Below are 14,953 nucleotides of genomic sequence, written 5' to 3'. Positions count from 1 at the left end.
TACGGTAGTGCGCTGAAAAGCAAAGCACCAGACACGGGAAACAAATGCAGCCTGTAAATGGGATCAACATGACGCCAAGTCTTCATCTAACAACACAGGAGTAGCTGAGGCGCTGTCCTACTGATCAGGAGTGGGTTCGATTCTCGCTTGAGCTGATTACCTGGTTGGGTTTTTTTTTCCAAATTTTTCTCCAACCATAAGGCAAATGTCAGGTAATCTATGGCGATCCTGTCTTATCTCGCCAAATACCATCTCGCTATCACCAATCCCATCGACATTAAATAAAGTAGTAGTTGATACAACGTCGTTAAATGACCAACTGAAGAAAAAGAACACAAAGCATTGAAAGATAAGTAACATAGACACGCTACGGGAATTCAAACCCACTACCGTTTAATCTACGCCCCTTAACAGCTGCACGCATGGCGGCTTGCTGGCACAGAATTCAGACATTCTCGTACGTTCTGGAATACAGTGAAAAATAAATAAGAGGTGGAGCAAAACATGACACGTAGTTTTTTGTAACTCTTACCTTACGAAAGAAATTATTGGTTGGAAAACCGAAACAGACTGTGTTGTGTTATTACGTGTAACTCCACTCCATGCGGTCGATCTCAGGTAGAAAACTTTCCTACTTCCGCTATGATAATTACAAGTCTTCAGCCTAAAATTTTGCACGTCTGGAAGATATATGATTAATACACACTAAGTTGCGTTAATCGGTCATCGGCCAGGTTTCTAATATTTCAGCTTTGTTGCTGTACTCTGTGTTTGGGTGGTTTCCGAATTCATCATTATACACAGCACAGATTAGCGGTTTAAAATACGAGCCAGGACAATGATTTTAAATAATCGAAAAGTCCTTAGCCATTTTGTGGAACCAAAAATGACGTGATTCAATTCAGGCTTGGGCTATAAATAAATCGGATCAGCATCAACTCACAACAGCAGAGACGAGATATATCAGGAAGAACAGCTGGTCTTCATATTTGAATCATAAAAGGAACTTGGACATGGAGGAATTACACATATAACCAATTTTGAAATTTATTCAGGACGACAGGTTGAATTGAATACAGCACACAGACAGATAGGACAGTGGCAGGATATTTAACAATTTCTACAGTACGAACTTAAAGGGAAAAGAAGGTTAGTATGACAACTAACTGAGACCATAAGAGGCCACGAGACCTAAAGATCCTAGACTCAGGATTGTCCAGTGACATTTCGTTCACAGTATTTATGTCCACCATAAATTTCCGTTCAGTTGAGATTGTAGTCCAGAGCCAGTTTATGTCCACCAAAAGTTTTGTGCACCTACTTATGTCAACTTATAAAAATTGTTCACTGTATGATTTCGTCCACCATACTGGAAAGTCCTCAAACATTTTTGTCCATTTTATATATTTTAGTCCACATTTCTTAGTCCACAATATTTATGGTCCATACATACATACTTACTTACTGGCTTTTAAGGAACCCGCAGGTTCATTGCCGCCCTCACATAAGTCCGCCATTGGTCCCTATCTTGAGCAAGATTAATCCAGTCTCTATCATCATATCCCACCTCCCTCAAATCCATTTTAATATTATCTTCCCATCTACGTCTCGGCCTCCCTAAAGGTCTTTTTTCCCTCCGGCCTCCCAACTAACACCCTATATGCATTTCTGGATTCGCCCATACGTGCTATATGCCCTGCCCATCTCAAACGTCTGGATTTAATGTTCCTAATTATGTCAGGTGAAGAATACAATGCGTGCAGTTCTGTGTTGTGTAACTTTCTCCATTCTCTGTAACTTCATCCCTCTTAGCCCCAAATATTTTCCTAAGCGCCTAATTCTCAAACATCCTTAATCTCTGTTCCTCTCTCAAAGTGAGAGTCCCAGTTTCACAACCATAAATAACAACCGGTAATATAACTGTTTTATAAATTCTAACTTTCAGATTTTTCGACTTCAGACTGGATGACAAAAGCTTCTCAACCGAATAATGACAGGCATTTCCCATATTTATTCTGTGTTTAATTTTCTCCCGAGTATAATTTATATTTGTTACTGTTGCTCCCAGATATTTTAACTTACAGAATTATATTAGGCAATTTTATTTTAGTCATGTGCAATTAAATTAAGTATAACTTTAATTTTGGAAGGAAATAAAGAAAAATTTGACTAATATATTAATTATTTTCTACGTTCTCTTCATCCCTATCTTCGGCATTGTGCAATTTTAATCTGTAGTCGATGGCATGCAAATATAATTCGAGCACATTTTGTACTCTGTTGACTGTACGTTTTAATGGATTTCTTTCTGGTAAATTCAGTAGTATTTCCTGATCTTCAACGACCTGGATTTCTTCTCTTATTACGGCTGCGGGAGATCCATTTGAGTGTTATTCGATCCTCTTTTTGATTCCTGCCACAACGTTTTTCGCACCAACTTAAGCTCTATTCCTGACGTGTGTGCTTACGTTACTTAAGGTAAAGTAATTGTATATTCCTTTGTGATATAACTGGGATTGTATACATCACGATTTTCGCACTGCCAATATGATCGGTCTCCATTTTTTCTGAATGAGTAAAGCTGATCTGCATATAGTGTGTTAGTTGGGAGGCCGAAGGGAAAAAAAGACCTTTGGGGAGTCCGGGACGTAGATGGGAGGATAATATTAAAATGGATTTGAGGGCGGTGGAATATGATGATAGAGACTGGACTAATCTTGCTCAGGATAGGGACCAATGGCGGGCTTATGTGAGGGCGGCAATGAACCTGCGGGTTCCTTAAAAGCATTTGTAAGTAAGCAAGTAAGAGTGGAACTGATACATGTAACTGTTACAAACTGTTTTATCCTTGCCTTCAGACCAGTCTTGCGATGGTGACTATTATTTGCGGGTGAGAGCTATTTTATGCCCGCAGCGCGCGCGCGGAGCTCTTTTACCTGTAAACATTGCTAAAGGATGTACAGATCTTAGAACGCTGCGCATCATGACGGAACGGAAGCGCTTAAAGCTTTCAAGGAAGAGTGGAAGATACAATATTTATGCTTCGAACATGGTGATGAAGTCCAGTGTTTGTTGTGTAAAAAAAATATCATTTGCAAAAAAAAAAAAAAAAAAAGCAACATAGAACGGCATTATGAGACGCAACATTAAAAAAAATAGGCATTATTCAGGAGAAGAGAGAAATAAATTGATTTCGGAATTGACATCGAAGATAAATTAATTTACATTTGTGTCAGTAGATTGTATCTAGATTCCTTTTATTTCTTTATTTTAAATGTATTGTTGATGTTATATTTGTTGCTTGTTTCTGGATATTTACTTTTATTAGACTACGTGTTTCTTTAATTTAGAAATAATATTTTATCTTTGATTGCACTTTAACTTATAATATTACTAAGCTCAAAAAGCCAATTCACTTTTATTTCAATAACTATTTTCAAGATTTTGAGCAAATATGAACTAAACATTTTGAAAACTTTGATGCAAGGAGCTTTTTTTAGTAACGTCAATATAAAATATACTTAAAAACATAATTTCAAAACTATTAGACCTAATTGCACCAAATTTTGTACAGATATTATTATAGATCTGTTTATATAGTTTAAATTTCACAAATTTTTGGCTGAAATGTGTGGAAGTTTTAAAAGTCATACATATCCCCTTAAATGATTGACCCCAAAAATTACGATGGCTCTCAATATCTTAATTTAATCAATTTGTTTTTTTTTTTGTGTTACGTGCATCTCACAAATCACTCTAAAAAAAACTCATTACATAATCACGACTGGAGGGTAAGGACTACATTTTCACAATCATACAATCAATATTGTCATTATTATTTTTTCAACAGATACTCAAAAGTACTTAGAGATCACACACGTCGAACGGGTAGAGTTTTTTTTAGTTGGTTATTTAACGACGCTGTATCAACTACGAGGTTATTATTTAGCGTCGATGAGGTTGGTGATAGCGAGATGGTATTTGGCGAGATGAGGCCGAGGATTCGCCATAGATTACCTGGCATTCACCTTACGATTGGGGAAAACCTCGGAAAAAACCCAACCAGGTAATCAGCTCAATCGGGGATCGAACCCGCGCCCGAGCGCAACTTCAGACCGGCAGACAAGTGCCTTAACCGACTGAGCCACGCCGGTGGCTCCGAGCAGGTAGACCCTATTAGTTTCTCCTAACCAATGAAGTGAAGTATTTACATAATAAATAATTGCTTTTAACAAGAGAATGGTTTACATACAATTAACTTTTCCTATTTCTCTTTTTGTTCCTAAAACACCCTTCCCATTGCGATTTGTTTATATATGTACATGTATATTAAATAACTGAATAATTAGCCCTATTACATAGCCAGAAATTTAGTAACGCAAGTTATAATAATTGCTGCCTTTATTCGCTGCATGTGCATGTACATCCCTGATGTCTACGTTACAGAGAATGCGCTATTCGCCCGTGATCAAGGTCGAGCTCTTCTACCGTGATTGGGAGCTAATATCGTCTCATCCCTGCTTTAGACGAAGGAAGTAAATATGCCATTATAATGTCTTTTGAATTGTACTGTTTAAATTTGATTCCTCTTTAAGAATTCTGGCACAAAGATTAAGTTGCATTTCGCTATCATGAAATCCATAAGAAAGCATATTAATTATAATTAAATTGTTTTCTATTAACTGCAGAGTTTAACTTGTATTTAGTTGAATGAACAAAATTTTAAATGGACTTTAGACAAAATGGACAACAATGTGAACCAAAGAAAATGAATAAAATATTTGTGGACCTACTATATTAATGGACAATACTGAAAATTGACGAAGCCTTTATGGACAAAAAGGGACGAAATGTCCACGTACCAAATGAAAACGGACTATATGACTGTGGACAATATAAATTGAACAAAGTTATCTAGAATGGACCTAAAGGATGATTACGTAATTTTATAACATAGCTTACATATTTGTTTTTACAATTGAAGGGTACACGGGAAAAAACGAACAACGTCACAATGCTCTTAATGGTGATGTCATTATCTAATTCACTGTATTACTACAAACTTTAGTGTCATTTTTATTAAAAGTGGCAAAAGAGTATTAAAACCACTGACACACTCATCATTTCCTTCATTTCAAGTAGAAATATCAATAAATTTTGCAGTAATATACTGAAATAGATCACTATCCCACTTCTAATGGAAATGTGACATTGTTCGTTTTTCCCATGTACCCTTCAATTCATATTAGAAATCAGGTAAGTTCTATAGCTAGATTGCATAATTGAGATGAAATTTACACGCACACACAGATCTACATACATACCATTATTTCTGAAACATTTTCGGAATATTTTATCAAATTCTTTTCTATTTGTAAAATATGTTATTAGGAAGCATAATATTTCACATGGATTCCGATGATCGATTCTGTTGAATGCAAATGAATCCCATTTGACAATGTAATCTTTGTTTGTGTACAGAATTGCACAAAAGATTACAAAGGCACTGTAAGCTATATTAAGCAAGTGAACACACAAACCATAAAGCAGACATTAAAAGAAATTATCACTCATGTTAGCCGTTCTTATCTTTCATATCACGCCGTAAGAATAAACATAATAAACATAATAATCATAAGAGTTTATGAAACGACACCCTTCAAAGTATGATATAGCATCTGAACTGCTCAGCTTGAATAGGCACATGAAGATTGCAACCCGACGCCAAGAAACGAAAGCCCAAAGGCATTACACTTTTACTCTGTGATATTGCTAAGATTCTTATTCTTCGTTTAAGCTACACAATACAGTAGATAGTCACATTGCGGGACTCCTATTACTTGAGGTCAGCATGACGATATATCTCCTCTTAATATGCTACATTACATTACATTAACATTGTAACACAATTACAAAATATTACATTAATATTGAACAAAACTCCATGTTCCAAGCGGGATTCGAACCCAAGACCATGGCAATGTTATTAAAACCATTGCATCATCATCATCATCATCATCACCATCATTATCATCATCATCACCATCTTTATCAATCATCAACACCACTCCCATAGCTGCTAGCTAACGTCTTCTTCCGTTGTCATGGATAAAGTAAGTTGGTTGATCTATGCCATCCAACGATTCTCCTGTCAAAAGGTTTATAGCTCATTGCATAGTCTTCCTACCAAAACATTGGCGCGCGTATGGCTGAAGCACTAGCGCTAGTGTTTCATTCAAGCGGCCCGGATTCGATCCCAGCCAGATCGTAATGAAATTTATGGTGGACCAATCACACGTTGCAGAAAAGACCTTTAGGAAGGCCGAGACGTAGATGGGAAGATAATATTAAAATGGATTTGAGGGAGGTGGGATATGATGATAGAGACTGGATTAATCTTGCTCAGGATAGGGACTAATGGCGGGCTTATGTGAGAGGCAATGAACCTCCGGTTTCCTTAAAAGCCAATAAGTAGTAGTAAGTACTCCCGTTTCCCTCTATCACTTTAACAACAATCTCAATCTTTCTCATATTTCATGGAACATATGCAATAGTTAAAAAAAATGGTCTGTGGTGAAGTTAGGGGGTAGTACACTGGGCTGCAAAAGAAATGCCGAGTCGAAGTCGCTATCGATTTGAAATATTATCGTATTACGAGGAAACAATAGAAATACAGATACGCATAAACAGAGCCATCTTCAGTTACAAGCCGGAGCATGAGTAGGTTTGGCAACGCTGAGTGGAGGCGGACGGAGGCGAAATAAAGGCATGACGTTTGACGTTTTAGTGGTTTGATTTCGTTGTCACATGTACATTTTCGATATTAATTGATACAAAACTAAGTGCATATGATCAAGATTCAGTGTATTGATGTACGTAATTCAATACGGAGTCCGAAATGGTATTTTATTTGAGTTTCAGAATACCGCGTAAGCACTTGCATACAGCCACTTATAACTTTAAAAAAAATAAAATCGTACGTGTTTTTTATTGATGGTACACGGGAAAATAAATACATACTTAAAGAAATGTTACTTGTACCAAATATAAATAAAATAACGACGTACTTTCGCAATACCCTATTCCAATCAATTAACCATTATGTGGCTAGTAAATTGACAATGTTTTGCCGCTTTATGTGGTTTCACCTCTGACGTGAAAGGTCTAGGATATCATACACATTTTAATTTCATGTGTTTATCTGTCGTGCTTTTCTACAAATATTTCAGATGCCCAGGAAGCCAGTTTTAGTTTGAATCTCGCCAGTCACCATAATAATACTGTTATCCTGTTTGTTACAAATTTTCTAAAATATAATTTTTAATAGGCCAAGGCCAAGTATAAAGATCTATGAAAAAATGAAGAAACATATCTTCAACATAATACGTAACAAAACACATCATTATTTATTATGTGCCAATTAGCGTAAACTCAGTGAACTTTAAATCCTGTAAATACGAAGTGAAAAGAAACATGTTTATAACTAATTTATTACAAAAGAAATAATATTAATCAACAAACCTTGAAAACAGCAAATTGAATGTATGCATCTACAAATTATAGGTAGTTCTGACGTATAGCGCGCATTCCGAATCTTCAACAAAACTGTAACATTAATGGGATCACAAAACAGCTGTTTACAATGAACTTGAAAATCAACGGCATAACTTTATTGATATAGCAGACGAGACCCAACAATTTGGCTAGAATTCTGATACACCACAAAACACAAGTAAAACTATAAAAATGTAGTTTGTACAATATTATTTTAATATTTATAAGAATTGTCAGTCACTTTTTCGTTAATAATAACCGTAAAATTTGCTAAAGACTGCAGCCATATTTTCATTTATTGTCTTGTTTTTATCGCCAACACGCACTTGGTTTATAATACATCAAGAATATATTAACGTTTGGTACGACCGCGAACATAATTCCATCGACACACACTTATATTGTAACATAAATTTACATTGAAAATCGGCATTAGTACAAACACGTGTTCTGGATAGTAGGCTTCCGTTTGACAGTTAATTACAGTGTTGCCGACGTATGGTTCCGGCTTGTAACTGAAGAAGGCTCTGACATAAGGCATTGCATATAAACTCTATTGTTGCTCTGTTACATTCAGCTTGTTCGTATAATATCTTCAATAAATTATAAACAAATTATGTATGCAATAATTATACAAACACGTCTGAACTAGCCTTAATTTTCTAAAGAGGTTTTATCCCATGCAAAAGTGAAATAATATAATATAATATAATATAATTTTATATTTGTACGGTATTTATATTATAATAAAATTAATACATTTTCGTTAATGCAATATTAAACGTAACTGGTCATATATATATATATATATATATATATATATATATATATATATATATATATATATATATCGATTGTAACAATGACAGCATCCATGGATAATAAGGAAGGCTGTGGAATACCATATAAACTGCAGTTTCACTATTTTCGTGTAATATTCTAATTAGTGTTGTAAAATAAAAGTATATGAATCATTTAAAATCAATTCCTATTAAATAATAACGTGAACATGTTTTTAAAAACTAATCTCAGGAAAATAGCTTTCCACCGCGCCATGTTTGGTAGTCTTCGGAAAACTATATAATTTCGTATCGGCATTTCTTGTACGAGTATCCGATGCTGATATAGCACAAGTCTGGGGTTCCAGGCTCTCGGGCTTATGATAGGACCTGACTCTGTCAGGGCTGAGGCAGGATGACCAATCTGTCATCCAGGTCACCTGTCCGACTTGGACCATCATCGCATTACAGGTTGCAAAATGGACACCAAGCACGCCTAGCTGATTCGGCGCTCCAAAAGTCAAGCCTATACTCGATTTTTGTGTTCAAATTTTTTAATCGTGTCGAATACTTTTTTTTCCTTTCCGATCCTGTAAAATGTATTCTATCACAATATCTTATAGAGCTTATGTAAATCTCGTTGGATATTACCTTAAGCATAAACAAGAACTGGCAGGTCGTAAAGAAAATTGTGTTGGGTATGGGTATTGTTTATGGAATGGAACGGAATTTTCGGGAGGGAAGCATATGACCTTTTACGATATATTGCGCTTACCCTCAAGCTAGGCTCATTCCAAACCCCATACCGGCTGACTTCACTAAGGCTCGCTGCGTACCCAGGTTTCCGGCAGGCAACTCCACTCGTTCCTAGGCCGGTCCCTTCCGCGAGTCGCCAGCCGAAGTTCGGGGAATGCTATGGAATGATGGCGGAATGATGTACAGTACGGGGAAAAGAGAGAACCCCCAAATTTCAGGTCTGACCGGAATTCGAACCCGGATCCCCTGCGTGACAGGCTGAAGATCTCACCACTCAGCCACCGCAGGAGATACGATATTGTTTATAATTTTAGGCCTCTTTCCCATTTAACTGCGACGTCAACAATAAAAAGCGGCGCAGTTCACAATGAACACTCTTGTCTAACACCACTCACTATTAATTGATGCGTATTCTTGGTATTAATACATAGCACTCTTATATTAACTACGAAGTTTGAATTTTGAGTGTTTATTTAGCCGACCGTCCACATAGAAATGTCACTCCGTACAGTGCCGCCCCTTGGCAGTGCTAAAATTTTCAGCTCCCCTCCCCCAAATCCTACAAACAATTTATAAGCAGCTATTATAAAGGTCATGTTTAGTTTAAATTAGTTTTAAATGAAATGTTACAATTCAGAAAACAAAATCAAAATACATGCACCTTACTTGTGAATTATAAAGATTTCCTTCGCGCTTTCTTCACAGAGAAAGCATTGATGAATGAAGTCATCAAAGAGGAGCTGACGAAGCATATCAGACCAGATGCAAAGAATTATATTCAAACTTATTCATTGTTGAAACAAAATTTATTTGTGAAAGGCAGGCTGTGATTTATTTTTAAGCATTCTTTTGTTTGTGGAATAATTCGATGGCTGCGAACCAGACTGTTTCTCAATAGTCTTTCCTTGATCTAAAAAGTTCTGTTTCATTGTGTTCCATGTCCTTATATGAATCGAACAAAATTGTAAATATTCCTCTCTACAAACTTGCCTTCAGGCTATTTCAAAGTGTTCCATGCCAGCTTTGGAAGTTAGGAACTTAAAAATGGGTCTGCTAGAAATAGTGAAACGGACTTGGAACAGTCTGGTGCTCAGCCACATAACTATTACGACTGGGTCTAGTTCTTACTTCGATAGGAAGTATAAAGTAAATTGAAAAATAAAGTCCAACTTTTTGCGGAATAAACCTCTCATATCGAATTATATAGAGCACATGCTGGAAAGTGATTAAATAGTATTGTGGACGATATTATATTATATTGGAAATATAACTGACCGTTCTTGTTACTACTCATAGCGATAAATAATTAATAAACACTGATCCAATTTGATTTTCAGCAATGCATTCTTGTTCATACGAGCAGTTTAATAATATAATAACATGATACCGGTATTATAAGATAATAATTATGCTGCTGCACACTTTCCTTTTACTCTCACCGCGACCGCGACAATACGATAACAAAACATATTCGACTTCCACAAGGTGTTCAAGAACAAACTTCAGAAAAGATTTACCAACAAGTGTTTTAAAAACAAATTTCACTCTAAAATGAAAATGAAAAAATGGAAAGAAAAAAAGGAAGTGAGAGAGAGAAAATGCCGCCCCCTGGAAATTGACGCCCTAGGCAACTACCTAGGCACTGAATCTGCAATTATTTGAGCCATACATAGACGTGCTTCTCATGGTCACACCAATGAACTCTGTTTTGTTTGTGAGTGACATTTGACGATATGCATTTATTTTACTTTATTTTCTCAAACATTGTTGCGTGTGGATATGTAATTTTGCCAGTTTAATCGTCTACCTCTCCGTTTCTAAGCTTTATCCACTAGCCATTCTTCCGGTCTACTGGAGAATACGATACAGAACTTGTTTTTCAGTGGACTGAGAGTTTTCGTAAGGCTGAGAATCAGTGACAGGTTAGATTAGGTTTGTTGAGGTTTTGGTATGCCTTGCATATATTATAATTATTATATTACGTCATCGTCACCATCTTTGTTTCATCAGTGGGGTGTAATATGGCTGTATCGTATTATTAAGTATCCCCATTCTTTTGCCATAAACAGTATTTCACAGCAGGAAACTAGAATCGCATCCAATGTGAATATTCAAAGCAATTTGTAAAGAGAATGCGTGTACTGTACACATTTAATGTACATCCTAGACCAGGCCTGCACAAACAGCGCTCAACGAGCGCGCGCGCTCCTTCCGAGCGGGAGAGCGGTGTTTACCGCTCGCCGAAACGGAGAGGAAGATACGTCAGAATGACGTAGACTTGCTATCGGTAGAGGAGAGGGAAACGACCACTCAGTTATCTAGTGGAGTGCAGTGTGTAGGCCTATTCTCAGTAACTGTTTCACGTTGCTTACCTACTGCTACAGTACAGTATGGAGGAATATAAAACACGGAACATAACATTTAACATTTAACGATTTACAGCTCGAACTTATTGATCTTCAATGTGACCTAAGGGCTAAAGATCGTTTGAATAATACTACTAGCCTGATTGAGTTTTACAAGACTAAACATTAGCAATATTATCCACGAATACACAGGCTGACTGTGAAAATGATTGCTATGTTTGGCTCAACATTTATATTTGTGAGCAACTGTTTTCTATTATCAACTTTAATAAAGTCAGACATCGAACATCTGTAACTGATGTTTCATTACGATCAGTAGGCTACCGTTCCTTTCAGCTGCTAACAGCATAAAACCTCATTTTGATGTATTGATAAATAAAAATATAACAAAATGATATTGTACATTTAAGTAGCTATAGAATTTCTATTACTTCTGTAAAATAAATATTTCTTTATTAATTAATAATAGTCCAAGATAGTTTTGCAAACACTGAACAGGAATTCATTTCATAAGCACTCGTAATAGTACTTCTTTTTGTGTATATTTTATACGAGATCACCCCTTCTTCCAGTCCACCCTTATACAGAGCGCAGCTAATACTGTATATGCATTCCGCTCATGAGCTGTGAGCCGGCTCGGAGAGCGCAAACCTTGTGCAGGCCTGTCCTAGACCAACAGTTCACTGTTGTGTAAAACGTAGTCAACAAAAGTTTATAATAATAATAATAATAATAATAATAATAATAATAATAATAATAATAATAATAACAACAACAACAACAACAATATCATCATGATTAAAATGAAGATTCGCATGTGGTACCAAGAGAAAAATATTACAGTTATCCAGGTAGAATTTCCAACACCCTATTCAGATTCGAAAAATATTCAATTTAAACTCAAAATTACACATTGATGTAAAATAAGTTGTTATAGGAACATGAGATATTCCTAGAAAAATCTCGCTGACGAAAGTAAAATTAATTTCCTTTTTCTAAATATGATAAATTAATGTATACTTCTATCTGTTCACACAGTAATAACTGAGTAAATTATGTAATGTTTTAGAAGAGGAAATGAATATATAATAATAATAATAATAATAATAATAATAATAATAATAATAATAATAATATAATTATCAAATCATGGATACCTGCCAAAAATGCAGAAAATTTCTCAACAATATGGACAATTAATATATCCAGAAAAGAATATCACTGTCACTCTTCAAGCATGGCATTGTAAATATTTTTATTCACAAACTGTATACACTCAGGAATTTTGACGATTACGGTGAAAATAATGATAACAATGGTGTGAATGAGAATGATAATGATGGTGATTATGATTATGATTATGATTATGATTATTATTATTATTATTATTATTATTATTATTATTATTATTATTATTATTATTATTATTATTATAGCCATGCAATAAGAATGTTAGGAATAATTCGGTCAATTACTTATTCTTTTTCAACACCTGACTCTCTTTTAATACTATACTACTGTATACATTAGTGAGATCGAAACTCGAATATGCATCTGTAGTTTGGAACTCTATTACTAGTATTGATTCGGCAAAACTGGAAAATATTCAAAGGAAATTTATTTCATTATGTTCGTACAGATTCCTGCCTAATAACTCCGGGTATAACTATGATAAAAAAAAAACTAGCACTTTAAATGTCGAAGCTTGTATGCCAGACGTCATGATCTCGATTACTTATTCTTATGTAAGGTCCTAAATGGTGACATTAATTGTCAATCTTTCTTAAACAGTGTCAGCCTTCGTATTCCTATGAAAGACATGAGACATCACAAACTCTTCTATATTAGGAATTCTTAATCTTTCTCGCCGGTCTCCAGATGTATTAAACATGCTAAATTACATGTAGGCGATTTCGATCCATTCAATGTATTAGAATACGGCAATGTCTTTGCTAATATTATTTGCATAATCCTTATACACAAATTGGTAGTAAGAATCAACTCCTTTCCCTAATATTTTAGAGTATTAATTCTTGTAAATTAATTATTGTCATCTATTTTCTTTATTTTGTTGTTAACTCAAGTATTTAATTTATAGCGTAGTTGTTCATTTTAATGTATTAATTGTATCACTGTGCTGGACTTTTATTGGCCAATGGATGTTATCCAGCACATAAATATCAATAAATAAATAAATAAATAAATATTATTATGACTATATGAAACTTCGGTATCTCCCCACACCGCAATTCCTCGGTCTCATACGACTTAAATAAACCCTCAACTAACCCACTAACCTTGTGGCGTGGGGCGATATCGAAGATTGGAATTTTATTATTATTATTATTATTATTATTATTATTATTATTATTATTATTATTATTATTATCAACAACTGGATAATACGCATGCTAGAACAGTGCCGTCTACGCTGGCCACTAGTCATTAATGATCAGTTATGAGTTATTAGTTATGTTATGAGGTACAGACATCTTTATCAAATCTCAAAACAATTTACACATATTTACGATGCTGCTAATGAGCGATACGGAACTCTGAAACTCGAGTATGAGATTTTCGTCGTTCATGTACGATATAATATGTAAACTAAGTACTAACTAAAACTCTAACCGAAGCTAAAAGAACAAGTTCAAGCTAGAAATATTAGTAATATTCGTATTAGGAAGACATGTTAATTGCACTGTTCATATGACGATAAATTTATGACATACTAATGTTGCCATACTTGTTCCATCCTGTGCGATGACCATGGAAGATTCTGAACTGACGTGGAAGGAGAAGCCAATCAATAATAATCAACTGGATGTTCGACCCGTTTTGACTTCACTGTTGTGACAGTTATGAGCCACTCTGAGTAGGCCAACAGCGTCATGTGGTCCGCATGATGCACAGACAACACACAACAAACACGAAACATAGACACACACACTGTTCTTATAAAAAGGAGAAAATATTCATTTTTGTGCCGGGAATCGAACCCGAGTCCGTTGAACTTGAAATTAACATTTGTCCACAATGAGAACCTTCACACTTACACGTCTTAAGAAATGAGTTTTCAGAACACTATACAGTGGAAGTCCAACTGTCCCGTGAATGAAGAGCCATGTCCAGACACACACAACGTAGCGTAGCGTGACGTGACATCCATCGGACCCGCTCCCACGTGGAGCGCAGACTGCAGAGGCCGCGGAGCTGCTGTGGACTCTGCTGCAGGTTGCCGGTCCGTGATTAGTCCGTTCCCCACCACGGTTCCAAATAAAAACCATTCATATCAACTACTCTGTCTTACGATGCACTCTTAAAGAAAATGCTCATCAGTGGATATTTCCAAACAAAAACAACACCCGTCTTGAGGTGGTCGTCCGCTGCGCCACTAGGTTTCGTTTCCTGCAAGCAGACTGACTGGATGGTTGATCGTGTTTTTTTCCGTTATTACTTTTTATTTAGTCAGCAGTAGGAAATCTCATTTTTGGTGCT

The 14,953-nt window shown here is 35.6% G+C and overlaps 1 protein-coding gene across 1 annotated transcript in view; it reads right to left on the bottom strand.

Moving 5' to 3' along the window:
- LOC138691056 (protein Wnt-11b-2-like) overlaps window positions 1-14,722 on the bottom strand; it is a 211,291-nt gene extending 196,569 nt beyond the window's left edge. Inside the window, exon 1 of the mRNA XM_069812721.1 lies at window positions 14,202-14,722. The gene's annotated coding sequence lies outside the window, so the exon portion shown is untranslated. The remainder of the gene's footprint in view (window positions 1-14,201) is intronic.
- Window positions 14,723-14,953: the final 231 nt, after the last annotated feature.

The sequence above is a fragment of the Periplaneta americana genome, chromosome 16 (assembly GCF_040183065.1).
Source record: "Periplaneta americana isolate PAMFEO1 chromosome 16, P.americana_PAMFEO1_priV1, whole genome shotgun sequence".
Lineage (NCBI taxonomy): Eukaryota > Metazoa > Arthropoda > Insecta > Blattodea > Blattidae > Periplaneta > Periplaneta americana.
Note: the sequence above shows the minus strand (reverse complement) of the source record. Positions and strands in the feature narration are given on the sequence as shown.